The following is a 12,673-nucleotide window of genomic DNA, read 5'->3' on the forward strand; positions in this document are numbered from 1 at the left end:
CAGGGTTAAAAACACAATCTAACACCAGATTAATTTCAGGCATTCCAGTCACTAGTGAAAGAGCCCAGCACATAGTCATCAGAGTACAGATAATGACAGAGTATTGGTAATTCTTGACTATACTAATAGCAAAGAAATTTAAGCACAATTGGCTGACACCGACACATAGAAACTACTGGATTTTAATCCCACCAAGATGTTTAAAATACATATTGATGAGATCCTCAGCTGGGGAATATCTGAAGGAATTATTGACCAGGACACATTTTAATTTCTTCTTAGTGATATACCACATCAGCCCGGGGGTCTGTCCTGACGACAGACCCCTGGCTGACCAATAGTATCAGCCAGAGGGTCCCTTCTTCAATCCCTTGTTTTCTACAACCAGTGGTGAGACACATGGAATCTTATATCAATTATTTAATTCACTTGATCTGTACTTTATAGTATATTAAAGATATTACTATTACTATTACAATCATCTATTGGAAACTATGGACGCGAACAGTCTTTACACAGTCATTCCACATAGAGATGGCTTACGAGCATCTATATGTGGGTCCACCTAGCTTCTATTACAATTATTGGAATTAAATCTTGCACAGAATATGAATTCTCATACTATAAGTAAATAACAGGAACCGTAATGGGTCCATTGTGGCCCCATCATATGCCAATTTGTACATTGCTCATTATCAACATAAAGTTATGAAGGTATTTTACAATGTTCACATCAAATTCTACAAGAGATACATTGATGAGCTTTTCCTCATGGTCAAGGAAACCGTGAAACACTAAATGCTTGGGTGGAGGGTTTGAATCTGTTTTAAAGCACATTGTGATTTCAGACAGGTTGATTTTTTAGATCTATTTATTTACAAATCTGGTCACCATCTCCATACCACACTATTCCACAAACCTACTGACAGAAATATGATATTACACATTGAAATCAACATTATTATTATTTATTATCATTTATAGTGGAGCAAAATTCCGTAGCGCTGGGAACATCCACTTTACCCATCAAAACCCATCAAAACAATCGATAAAGCAAATTCCTCAGGATGTTTTGTAATAATACCGCAAATGACAACACAAACTGACAGTTGGAAGAGATACACAACAAATTCATACAGAGGGCTGCATGCTAAAGCACCTAAATGATACTCTTGAATATATTTCAGTTATGACAAAATTGGATGCATTACAACAGAGTAATCCAAAGACAGAGGTGAAAAGAATGACTTTTACAACCATGTACAATGCCAGAAATGATAATAATGGGAAGAAACTAAACTACTATTAGAACATTATAGCCACATATTCTGATTTACCTTTTAAAAACTGATCACTATTGCAATGGCGGAGTGTAAGGTATCAGTTAGTTTTAACAGACCTCAATACGCTCGCCAGACATTGCTGCCGCGAATCTACATACAATGGCCTTATTTATTAAAAAGTCTGTCAAAAACAAGTGTGTCAAGTACGGTGCAATGAGCATCAGACTGTTGATAAATAAGAGTAATCGATGTCGCAGATATTCTGTTTTTTCCAACTTTATACCATTTCATTACTGTCTATGAACAAACACATTTCTCTAAAGCTAATATTTAATTTTTCATCTGTTAATGTCCAAGAAATTGCTAGATTTATACCTGAACAAAAAATAATATCTCTTAGTTATTTTTTTATTTATTTGTTAAAGAAAAAAAATCTAATATATGATTTCTTTCATGTAATTAGCAAGAGTCCATGAGCTAGTGACGTATGGGATACACATTCCTACCAGGAGGGGCAAAGTTTCCCAAACCTTAAAATGCCTATAAATACACCCCTCACCACACCCACAATTCAGTTTTACAAACTTTGCCTCCTATGGAGGTGGTGAAGTAAGTTTGTGCTAGATTCTACGTTGATATGCGCTCCGCAGCACGTTGGAGCCCGGTTTTCCTCTCAGCGTGCAGTGAATGTCAGAGGGATGTGAGGAGAGTATTGCCTGTTTGAATTCAATGATCTCCTTCTACGGGGTCTATTTCATAGGTTCTCTGTTATCGGTCGTAGAGATTCATCTCTTACCTCCCTTTTCAGATCGACGATATACTCTTATAAATATACCATTACCTCTGCTGATTTTCGTTTCAGTACTGGTTTGGCTTTCTACAAACATGTAGATGAGTGTCCTGGGGTAAGTAAGTCTTATTTTCTGTGACACTCTAAGCTATGGTTTTAATAAAGTTCTAAATATATGTATTCAAACATTTATTTGCCTTGACTCAGGATGTTCAACATTCCTTATTTTCAGACAGTCAGTTTCATATTTGGGATAATGCATTTGAATCAAATATTTTTCTTACCTTAAAGATTTGACTTTTTTCCCTGTGGGCTGTTAGGCTCGCGGGGGCTGAAAATGCTTCATTTTATTGTGTGATTCTTGGCGCTGACTTTTTTGGCGCAAAAAATCTTTTCTGTTTCCGGCGTCATACGTGTCGCCGGAAGTTGCGTCATTTTTGACGTTCTTTTGCGCCAAAAAATGTCGGCGTTCCGGACGTGGCGTCATTTTTGGCGCCAAAAGCATTTAGGCGCCAAATAATGTGGGCGTCTTATTTGGCGCTAAAAAAATATGGGCGTCGCTTTTGTCTCCACATTATTTAAGTCTCATTATTTATTGCTTCTGGTTGCTAGAAGCTTGTTCACTGGCATTTTTTCCCATTCCTGAAACTGTCATTTAAGGAATTTGATCAATTTTGCTTTATATGTTGTTTTTTCTCTTACATATTGCAAGATGTCTCACGTTGCATCTGAGTCAGAAGATACTTCAGGAAAATCGCTGTCTGGTGCTGGAACTACCAAAGCTAAGTGTATCTGCTGTAAACTTTTGGTAGCTATTCCTCCAGCTGTTGTTTGTATTAATTGTCATGACAAACTTGTTAATGCAGATAATTTTTCCTTTAGTAATGTACCATTACCTGTTGCAGTTCCATCAACATCTAATGTTCAGAATGTTCCTGATAACATAAGAGATTTTGTTTCTGAATCCATCAAGAAGGCTATGTCTGTTATTCCTCCTTCTAGTAAACATAAAAAATCTTTTAAAACTTCTCTTTATACAGATGAATTTTTAAATGAACATCATCATTCTGATTCTAATGACTCTTCTGGTTCAGAGGATTCTGTCTCAGAGATTGATGCTGATAAATCTTCATATTTATTTAAAATGGAATTTATTCGTTCTTTACTTAAAGAAGTACTAATTGCTTTAGAGATTGAGGATTCTGGTCCTCTTGATACTAAATCTAAACGTTTAGATAAGGTCTTTAAATCTCCTGTGGTTATTCCAGAAGTTTTTCCTGTTCCTGGTGCTATTTCTGAAGTAATTTCCAGAGAATGGAATAATTTGGCTAATTCATTTACTCCTTCTAAACGTTTTAAGCAATTATATCCTGTGCCGTCTGACAGATTAGAATTTTGGGACAAAATCCCTAAAGTTGATGGGGCTATTTCTACCCTTGCTAAACGTACTACTATTCCTACGTCAGATGGTACTTCGTTTAAGGATCCTTTAGATAGGAAAATTGAATCCTTTCTAAGAAAAGCTTATCTGTGTTCAGGTAATCTTCTTAGACCTGCTATATCATTGGCTGATGTTGCTGCAGCTTCAACTTTTTGGTTGGAAACTTTAGCGCAACAAGTAACAGATCATGATTCTCATAATATTATTATTCTTCTTCAACATGCTAATAATTTTATCTGTGATGCCATTTTTGATATTATCAGAGTTGATGTCAGGTTTATGTCTCTAGCTATTTTAGCTAGAAGAGCTTTATGGCTTAAAACTTGGAATGCTGATATGTCTTCTAAATCAACTCTACTTTCCATTTCTTTCCAGGGTAACAAATTATTTGGTTCTCAGTTGGATTCTATTATCTCAACTGTTACTGGTGGGAAAGGAACTTTTTTTACCACAGGATAAAAAATCTAAGGGTAAAAACAGGGCTAATAATCGTTTTCGTTCCTTTCGTTTCAACAAAGAACAAAAGCCTGATCCTTCATCCTCAGGAGCAGTTTCAGTTTGGAAACCATCTCCAGTCTGGAATAAATCCAAGCCTTCTAGAAAAGCAAAGCCAGCTTCTAAGTCCACATGAAGGTGCGGCCCTCATTCCAGCTCAGCTGGTAGGGGGCAGATTACATTTTTTCAAAGAAATTTGGATCAATTCTGTTCACAATCTTTGGATTCAGAACATTGTTTCAGAAGGGTACAGAATTGGTTTCAAGATGAGACCTCCTGCAAAGAGATTTTTTCTTTCCCGTGTCCCAGGAAATCCAGTGAAAGCTCAAGCATTTCTGAAATGTGTTTCAGATCTAGAGTTGGCTGGAGTAATTATGCCAGTTCCAGTTCTGGAACAGGGGATGGGGTTTTATTCAAATCTCTTCATTGTACCAAAGAAGGAGAATTCCTTCAGACCAGTTCTGGATCTAAAAATATTGAATCGTTATGTAAGGATACCAACGTTCAAAATGGTAACTGTAAGGACTATCTTGGCTTTTGTTCAGCAAGGGCATTATATGTCAACAATAGATTTACAGGATGCATATCTGCATATTCCGATTCATCCAGATCATTATCAGTTCCTGAGATTCTCTTTTCTGGACAAGCATTACCAGTTTGTGGCTCTGCCGTTTGGCCTAGCTACAGCTCCAAGAATTTTTACAAAGGTTCTCGGTGCCCTTCTGTCTGTAATCAGAGAACAGGGTATTGTGGTATTTCCTTATTTGGACGATATCTTGGTACTTGCTCAGTCTTTACATTTAGCAGAATCTCATACGAGTCGACTTGTGTTGTTTCTTCAAGATCATGGTTGGAGGATCAATTCACTAAAAAGTTGATTGATTCCTCAGACAAGGGTAACCTTTCTGGGTTTCCAGATAGATTCAGTGTCCATGACTCTGTCTTTGACAGACAAGAGACGTCTAAAATTGATTTAAGCTTGTCGAAACCTTCAGTCACAATCATTCCCTTCGGAAGCCTTATGCATGGAAATTCTAGGTCTTATGACTGCTGCATCGGACGCGATCCCCTTTGCTCGTTTTCACATGCGACCTCTTCAGCTCTGTATGCTGAATCAATGGTGCAGGGATTACACAAAGATATCTCAATTAATATCTTTAAAACCGATTGTACGACACTCTCTAACGTGGTGGACAGATCACCATCGTTTAATTCATGGGGCTTCTTTTGTTCTTCCGACCTGGACTGTAATTTCAACAGATGCAAGTCTCACAGGTTGGGGAGCTGTGTGGGGATCTCTGACAGCACAAGGAGTTTGGGAATCTCAGGAGGTGAGATTACCGATCAATATTTTGGTACTCCGTGCAATTTTCAGAGCTCTTCAGTCTTGGCCTCTTCTGAAGAGAGAATCGTTCATTTGTTTTCAGACAGACAATGTCACAACTGTGGCATACATCAATCATCAAGGAGGGACTCACAGTCCTCTGGCTATGAAAGAAGTATCTCGAATTCTGGTTTGGGCGGAATCCAGCTCCTGTCTAATCTCTGCGGTTCATATCCCAGGTATAGACAATTGGGAAGCGGATTATCTCAGTCGCCAAACGTTGCATCCGGGCGAATGGTCTCTTCACCCAGAGGTATTTCTTCAGATTGTTCAAATGTGGGAGCTTCCAGAAATAGATCTGATGGCGTCTCATCTAAACAAGAAACTTCCCAGGTATCTGTCCAGATCCCGGGATCCTCAGGCGGAAGCAGTGGATGCATTATCACTTCCTTGGAAGTATCATCCTGCCTATATCTTTCCGCCTCTAGTTCTTCCAAGAGTAATCTCCAAGATTCTGAAGGAATGCTCGTTTGTTCTGCTGGTAGCTCCGGCATGGCCTCACAGGTTTTCGTATGCGGATCTTGTCCGGATGGCCTCTTGCCATCCATGGACTCTTCTGCTAAGACCAGACCTTCTGTCGCAAGGTCCTTTTTTCCATCAGGATCTCAAATCCTTAAATTTAAAGGTATGGAGATTGAACGCTTGATTCTTGGTCAAAGAGGTTTCTCTGACTCTGTGATTAATACTATGTTACAGGCTCGTAAATCTGTATCCAGAGAGATATATTATAGAGTCTGGAAGACTTATATTTCTTGGTGTCTTTCTCATCATTTTTCTTGGCATTCTTTTAGAATTCCGAGAATTTTACAGTTTCTTCAGGATGGTTTAGATAAAGGTTTATCCGCAAGTTCTTTGAAAGGACAAATCTCTGCTCTTTCTGTTCTTTTTCACAGAAAGATTGTTAATCTTCCTGATATTCATTGTTTTGTACAAGCTTTGGTTCGTATAAAACCTGTCATTAAGTCAATTTCTCCTCCTTGGAGTTTGAATTTGGTTCTGGGGGCTCTTCAAGCTTCTCCGTTTGAATCTATGCATTCATTGGACATTAAATTACTTTCTTGGAAAGTTTTGTTCCTTTTGGCGATCTCTTCTGCCAGAAGAGTCTCTGAATTATCTGCTCTTTCTCCAACATAGGTGTGTCCGGTCCACGGCGTCATCCTTACTTGTGGGATATTCTCTTCCCCAACAGGAAATGGCAAAGAGCCCAGCAAAGCTGGTCACATGATCCCTCCTAGGCTCCGCCTACCCCAGTCATTCTCTTTGCCGTTGTACAGGCAACATCTCCACGGAGATGGCTTAGAGTTTTTTAGTGTTTAACTGTAGTTTTTCATTATTCAATCAAGAGTTTGTTATTTTCAAATAGTGCTGGTACGTACTATTTACTCAGAAACAGAAAAGAGATGAAGAATTCTGTTTGTATGAGGAAAATGATTTTAGCAACCGTAACTAAAATCCATGGCTGTTCCACACAGGACTGTTGAGAGCAATTAACTTCAGTTGGGGGAACAGTTTGCAGTCCCTTGCTGCTTGAGGTATGACACATTCTAACAAGACGATGTAATGCTGGAAGCTGTCATTTTCCCTATGGGATCCGGTAAGCCATGTTTATTACGATTGTAAATAAGGGCTTCACAAGGGCTTATTTAGACTGTAGACTTTTTTTGGGCTAAATCGATTGATATTAACACTTATTTAGCCTTGAGGAATCATTTATTCTGGGTATTTTGATATAATTATATCGGCAGGCACTGTTTTAGACACCTTATTCTTTAGGGGCTTTCCCAAAGCATAGGCAGAGTCTCATTTTCGCGCCGGTGTTGCGCACTTGTTTTTGAGAGGCATGGCATGCAGTCGCATGTGAGAGGAGCTCTGATACTTATAAAAGACTTCTGAAGGCGTCATTTGGTATCGTATTCCCCTTTGGGTTTGGTTGGGTCTCAGCAAAGCAGATACCAGGGACTGTAAAGGGGTTAAAGCTTAAAACGGCTCCGGTTCCGTTATTTTAAGGGTTAAAGCTTCCAAAATTGGTGTGCAATATTTTCAAGGCTTTAAGACACTGTGGTGAAAATTTGGTGAATTTTGAACAATTCCTTCATGTTTTTTCGCAATTGCAGTAATAAAGTGTGTTCAGTTTAAAATTTAAAGTGACAGTAACGGTTTTATTTTAAAACGTTTTTTGTACTTTCTTATCAAGTTTATGCCTGTTTAACATGTCTGAACTACCAGATAGACGGTGTTCTGAATGTGGGGAAGCCAGAATTCCTATTCATTTAAATAAATGTGATTTATGTGATAATGATAATGATGCCCAAGATGATTCCTCAAGTGAGGGGAGTAAGCATGGTACTGCATCATTCCCTCCTTCGTCTACACGAGTCTTGCCCACTCAGGAGGCCCCTAGTACATCTAGCGCGCCAATACTCCTTACTATGCAACAATTAACGGCTGTAATGGATAATTCTGTCAAAAACATTTTAGCCAAAATGAACCCTTGTCAGCGTAAGCGTGGCTGCTCTGTTTTAGTTACTGAAGAGCATGACGACGCTGATATTAATATCTCTGAAGGGCCCCTAACCCAATCTGAGGGGGCCAGGGAGGTTTTGTCTGAGGGAGAAATTACTGATTTAGGGAACATTTCTCAGCAGGCTGAATCTGATGTGATTACATTTAAATTTAAATTGGAACATCTCCGCATTTTGCTTAAGGAGGTATTATCCACTCTGGATGATTGTGAAAATTTGGTCATCCCAGAGAAACTATGTAAAATGGACAAGTTCCTAGAGGTGCCGGGGCTCCCAGAAGCTTTTCCTATACCCAAGCGGGTGGCGGACATTGTTAATAAAGAATGGGAAAGGCCCGGTATTCCTTTCGTCCCTCCCCCCATATTTAAAAAATTGTTTCCTATGGTCGACCCCAGAAAGGACTTATGGCAGTCAGTCCCCAAGGTCGAGGGAGCGGTTTCTACTTTAAACAAACGCACCACTATTCCCATAGAGGATAGTTGTGCTTTCAAAGATCCTATGGATAAAAAATTAGAAGGTTTGCTTAAAAAGATGTTTGTTCAGCAGGGTTACCTTCTACAACCCATTTCATGCATTGTCCCTGTCACTACAGCCGCATATTTCTGGTTTGATGAACGGATTAAGGTGCTCGATAGTGACTCTCCTCCTTATGAGGAGATTATGGACAGAATCAATGCTCTCAAATTGGCTAATTCTTTCACTCTAGACGCCTCTTTGCAATTGGCTAAGTTAGCGGCTAAGAATTCTGGGTTTGCTATTGTGGCGCGCAGAGCGCTTTGGTTGAAATCTTGGTCGGCTGATGCGTCTTCCAAGAACAAGCTACTAAACATTCCTTTCAAGGGGAAAACGCTGTTTGGTCCTGACTTGAAAGAGATTATCTCTGATATCACTGGGGGTAAGGGCCACGCCCTTCCTCAGGATCGGCCTTTCAAGGCAAAAAATAGACCTAATTTTCGTCCCTTTCGTAAAAACGGACCAGCCCAAGGTGCTACGTCATCTAAGCAAGAGGGTAATACTTCTCAGGCCAAGCCAGCTTGGAGACCAATGCAAGGCTGGAACAAGGGAAAGCAGGCCAAGAAACCTGCCACTGCTACCAAGACAGCATGAAATATTGGCCCCCGATCCGGGACCGGATCTGGTGGGGGGCAGACTCTCTCTCTTCGCTCAGGCTTGGGCAAGAGATGTTCTGGATCCTTGGGCGCTAGAAATAGTCTCCCAGGGTTATCTTCTGGAATTCAAGGGACTTCCCCCAAGGGGGAGGTTCCACAGGTCTCAGTTGTCTTCAGACCACATAAAAAGACAGGCGTTCTTACATTGTGTAGAAGACCTGTTAAAAATGGGAGTGATTCATCCTGTTCCATTAAGAGAACAAGGGATGGGGTTCTACTCCAATCTGTTCATAGTTCCCAAAAAAGAGGGAACGTTCAGACCAATCCTAGATCTCAAGATCTTAAACAAATTTCTCAAGGTCCCATCGTTCAAGATGGAAACCATTCGAACTATCCTTCCTTCCATCCAGGAAGGTCAATTCATGACCACGGTGGATTTAAAGGATGCGTATCTACATATTCCTATCCACAAGGAACATCATCGGTTCCTAAGGTTTGCATTCCTGGACAAACATTACCAGTTCGTGGCGCTTCCTTTCGGATTAGCCACTGCTCCAAGGATTTTCACAAAGGTACTAGGGTCCCTTCTAGCGGTGCTAAGACCAAGGGGCATTGCAGTAGTACCCTACCTGGACGACATTCTGATTCAAGCGTCGTCCCTCCCTCGAGCAAAGGCTCACACGGACATCGTCCTGGCCTTTCTCAGATCTCACGGCTGGAAAGTGAACGTGGAAAAGAGTTCTCTATCCCCGTCAACAAGGGTTCCCTTCTTGGGAACGATTATAGACTCCTCAGAAATGAGGATTTTTCTAACAGAGGCCAGAATAACAAAGCTTCTGGACTCTTGTCGGATACTTCATTCCGTTCCTCTTCCTTCCGTAGCTCAGTGCATGGAAGTGATCGGGTTGATGGTAGCGGCAATGGACATAGTTCCTTTTGCGCGCATTCATCTAAGACCATTACAACTGTGCATGCTCAGTCAGTGGAATGGGGACTATACAGACTTGTCTCCAAAGATACTCTTGTTCAGGCCAGAAAGCCTGTAACTAGAAAGATTTACCACAAAATTTGGAAAAAATATATCTGTTGGTGTGAATCTAAAGGATTCCCTTGGGACAAGGTTAAGATTCCTAGGATTCTATCCTTCCTTCAAGAAGGATTGGAAAAAGGATTATCGGCAAGTTCCCTGAAGGGACAGATTTCTGCCTTGTCGGTGTTACTTCACAAAAAGCTGGCAGCTGTGCCAGATGTTCAAGCCTTTGTTCAGGCTTTGGTTAGAATTAAGCCTGTTTACAAACCTTTGACTCCTCCTTGGAGTCTCAACCTAGTTCTTTCAGTTCTTCAGGGGGTTCCGTTTGAACCCTTACATTCCGTTGATATTAAGTTATTATCTTGGAAAGTTTTGTTTTTAGTTGCAATTTCTTCTGCTAGAAGAGTTTCAGAATTATCTGCTCTGCAGTGTTCCCCTCCTTATCTGGTGTTCCATGCAGATAAGGTGGTTTTACGTACTAAACCTGGTTTTCTTCCGAAAGTTGTTTCTAACAAAAACATTAACCAGGAGATTATCGTGCCTTCTCTGTGTCCGAAACCAGTTTCAAAGAAGGAACGTTTGTTGCACAATTTGGATGTTGTTCGCGCTCTAAAATTCTATTTAGATGCTACAAAGGATTTTAGACAAACATCTTCCTTGTTTGTTGTTTATTCAGGTAAAAGGAGAGGTCAAAAAGCAACTTCTACCTCTCTCTCTTTTTGGATTAAAAGCATCATCAGATTGGCTTACGAGACTGCCGGACGGCAGCCTCCCGAAAGAATCACAGCTCATTCCACTAGGGCTGTGGCTTCCACATGGGCCTTCAAGAACGAGGCTTCTGTTGATCAGATATGTAGGGCAGCGACTTGGTCTTCACTGCACACTTTTACCAAATTTTACAAGTTTGATACTTTTGCTTCTTCTGAGGCTATTTTTGGGAGAAAGGTTTTGCAAGCCGTGGTGCCTTCCATTTAGGTGACCTGATTTGCTCCCTCCCTTCATCCGTGTCCTAAAGCTTTGGTATTGGTTCCCACAAGTAAGGATGACGCCGTGGACCGGACACACCTATGTTGGAGAAAACAGAATTTATGTTTACCTGATAAATTTCTTTCTCCAACGGTGTGTCCGGTCCACGGCCCGCCCTGGTTTTTTTAATCAGGTCTGATAATTTATTTTCTTTAACTACAGTCACCACGGTACCATATGGTTTCTCCTATGCTAATATTCCTCCTTAACGTCGGTCGAATGACTGGGGTAGGCGGAGCCTAGGAGGGATCATGTGACCAGCTTTGCTGGGCTCTTTGCCATTTCCTGTTGGGGAAGAGAATATCCCACAAGTAAGGATGACGCCGTGGACCGGACACACCGTTGGAGAAAGAAATTTATCAGGTAAACATAAATTCTGTTTTCTTGTGAGTCTCCTTTTCTGATTTTTCATCAGGATAAGGCGGTGTTGCGAACTTCTTTTGAATTTTTACCTAAGGTTGTGAATTCCAACAACATTAGTAGAGAAATTGTGGTTCCTTCATTATGTCCTAATCCTAAGAATTCTAAGGAGAAATCGTTGCATTCTTTGGATGTTGTTAGAGCTTTGAAATATTATGTTGAAGCTACTAAGTCTTTCCGAAAGACTTCTAGTCTATTTGTTATCTTTTCCGGTTCTAGAAAAGGCCAGAAAGCTTCTGCCATTTCTTTGGCATCTTGGTTGAAATCTTTAATTCATCATGCCTATGTCGAGTCGGGTAAAACTCCGCCTCAAAGGATTACAGCTCATTCTACTAGGTCAGTTTCTACTTCCTGGGCGTTTAGGAATGAAGCTTCGGTTGATCAGATTTGCAAAGCAGCAACTTGGTCCTCTTTGCATACTTTTACTAAATTCTACCATTTTGATGTATTTTCTTCTTCTGAAGCAGTTTTTGGTAGAAAAGTACTTCAGGCAGCGGTTTCAGTTTGAATCTTCTGTTTATGTTTTTCATTAAACTTTATTTTGGGTGTGGATTATTTTCAGCAGGAATTGGCTGTCTTTATTTTATCCCTCCCTCTCTAGTGACTCTTGCGTGGAAAGATCCACATCTTGGGTAGTCATTATCCCATACGTCACTAGCTCATGGACTCTTGCTAATTACATGAAAGAAAACATAATTTATGTAAAAACTTACCTGATAAAAGCCTACTTCCGTCCCTAAGACAGCATGAAGACAGGGCCCCCTTTCCGGAGACGGATCTAGTGGGGGGCAGACTTTCTCTCTTCGCCCAGGCTTGGGAAAGAGATGTACAGGATCCCTGGACGTTGGAGATTATATCTCAGGGATACCTTCTGGATTTCAAAACGTCTCCTCCACAAGGGAGGTTTCATCTGTCAAGGTTATCAACAAACCTAGTAAAGAAAGAGGCATTTCTACAATGTGTACAAGACCTCTTAGTGATGGGAGTGATCCACCCAGTTCCGCGAACGGAACAGGGGCAAGGGTTTTATTCAAATCTGTTTGTGGTTCCCAAGAAAGAGGGAACCTTCAGACCAATCTTAGACTTAAAAATCTTAAACAAATTCCTAAGGGTTCCATCGTTCAAGATGGAAACCATTCGGACCATCCTACCCATGATCCAAGAGGGTCAATA

The 12,673-nt window shown here is 40.5% G+C and overlaps 1 protein-coding gene across 1 annotated transcript in view; it reads left to right on the forward strand.

Moving 5' to 3' along the window:
• The window catches only part of IGF1R (insulin like growth factor 1 receptor), an 857,678-nt gene that overhangs the window by 443,235 nt on the left and 401,770 nt on the right, over nucleotides 1–12,673 (forward strand). The gene's annotated exons all lie outside the window — the stretch shown is intronic.

The sequence above is a fragment of the Bombina bombina genome, chromosome 6, assembly GCF_027579735.1.
Source record: "Bombina bombina isolate aBomBom1 chromosome 6, aBomBom1.pri, whole genome shotgun sequence".
NCBI lineage: Eukaryota > Metazoa > Chordata > Amphibia > Anura > Bombinatoridae > Bombina > Bombina bombina.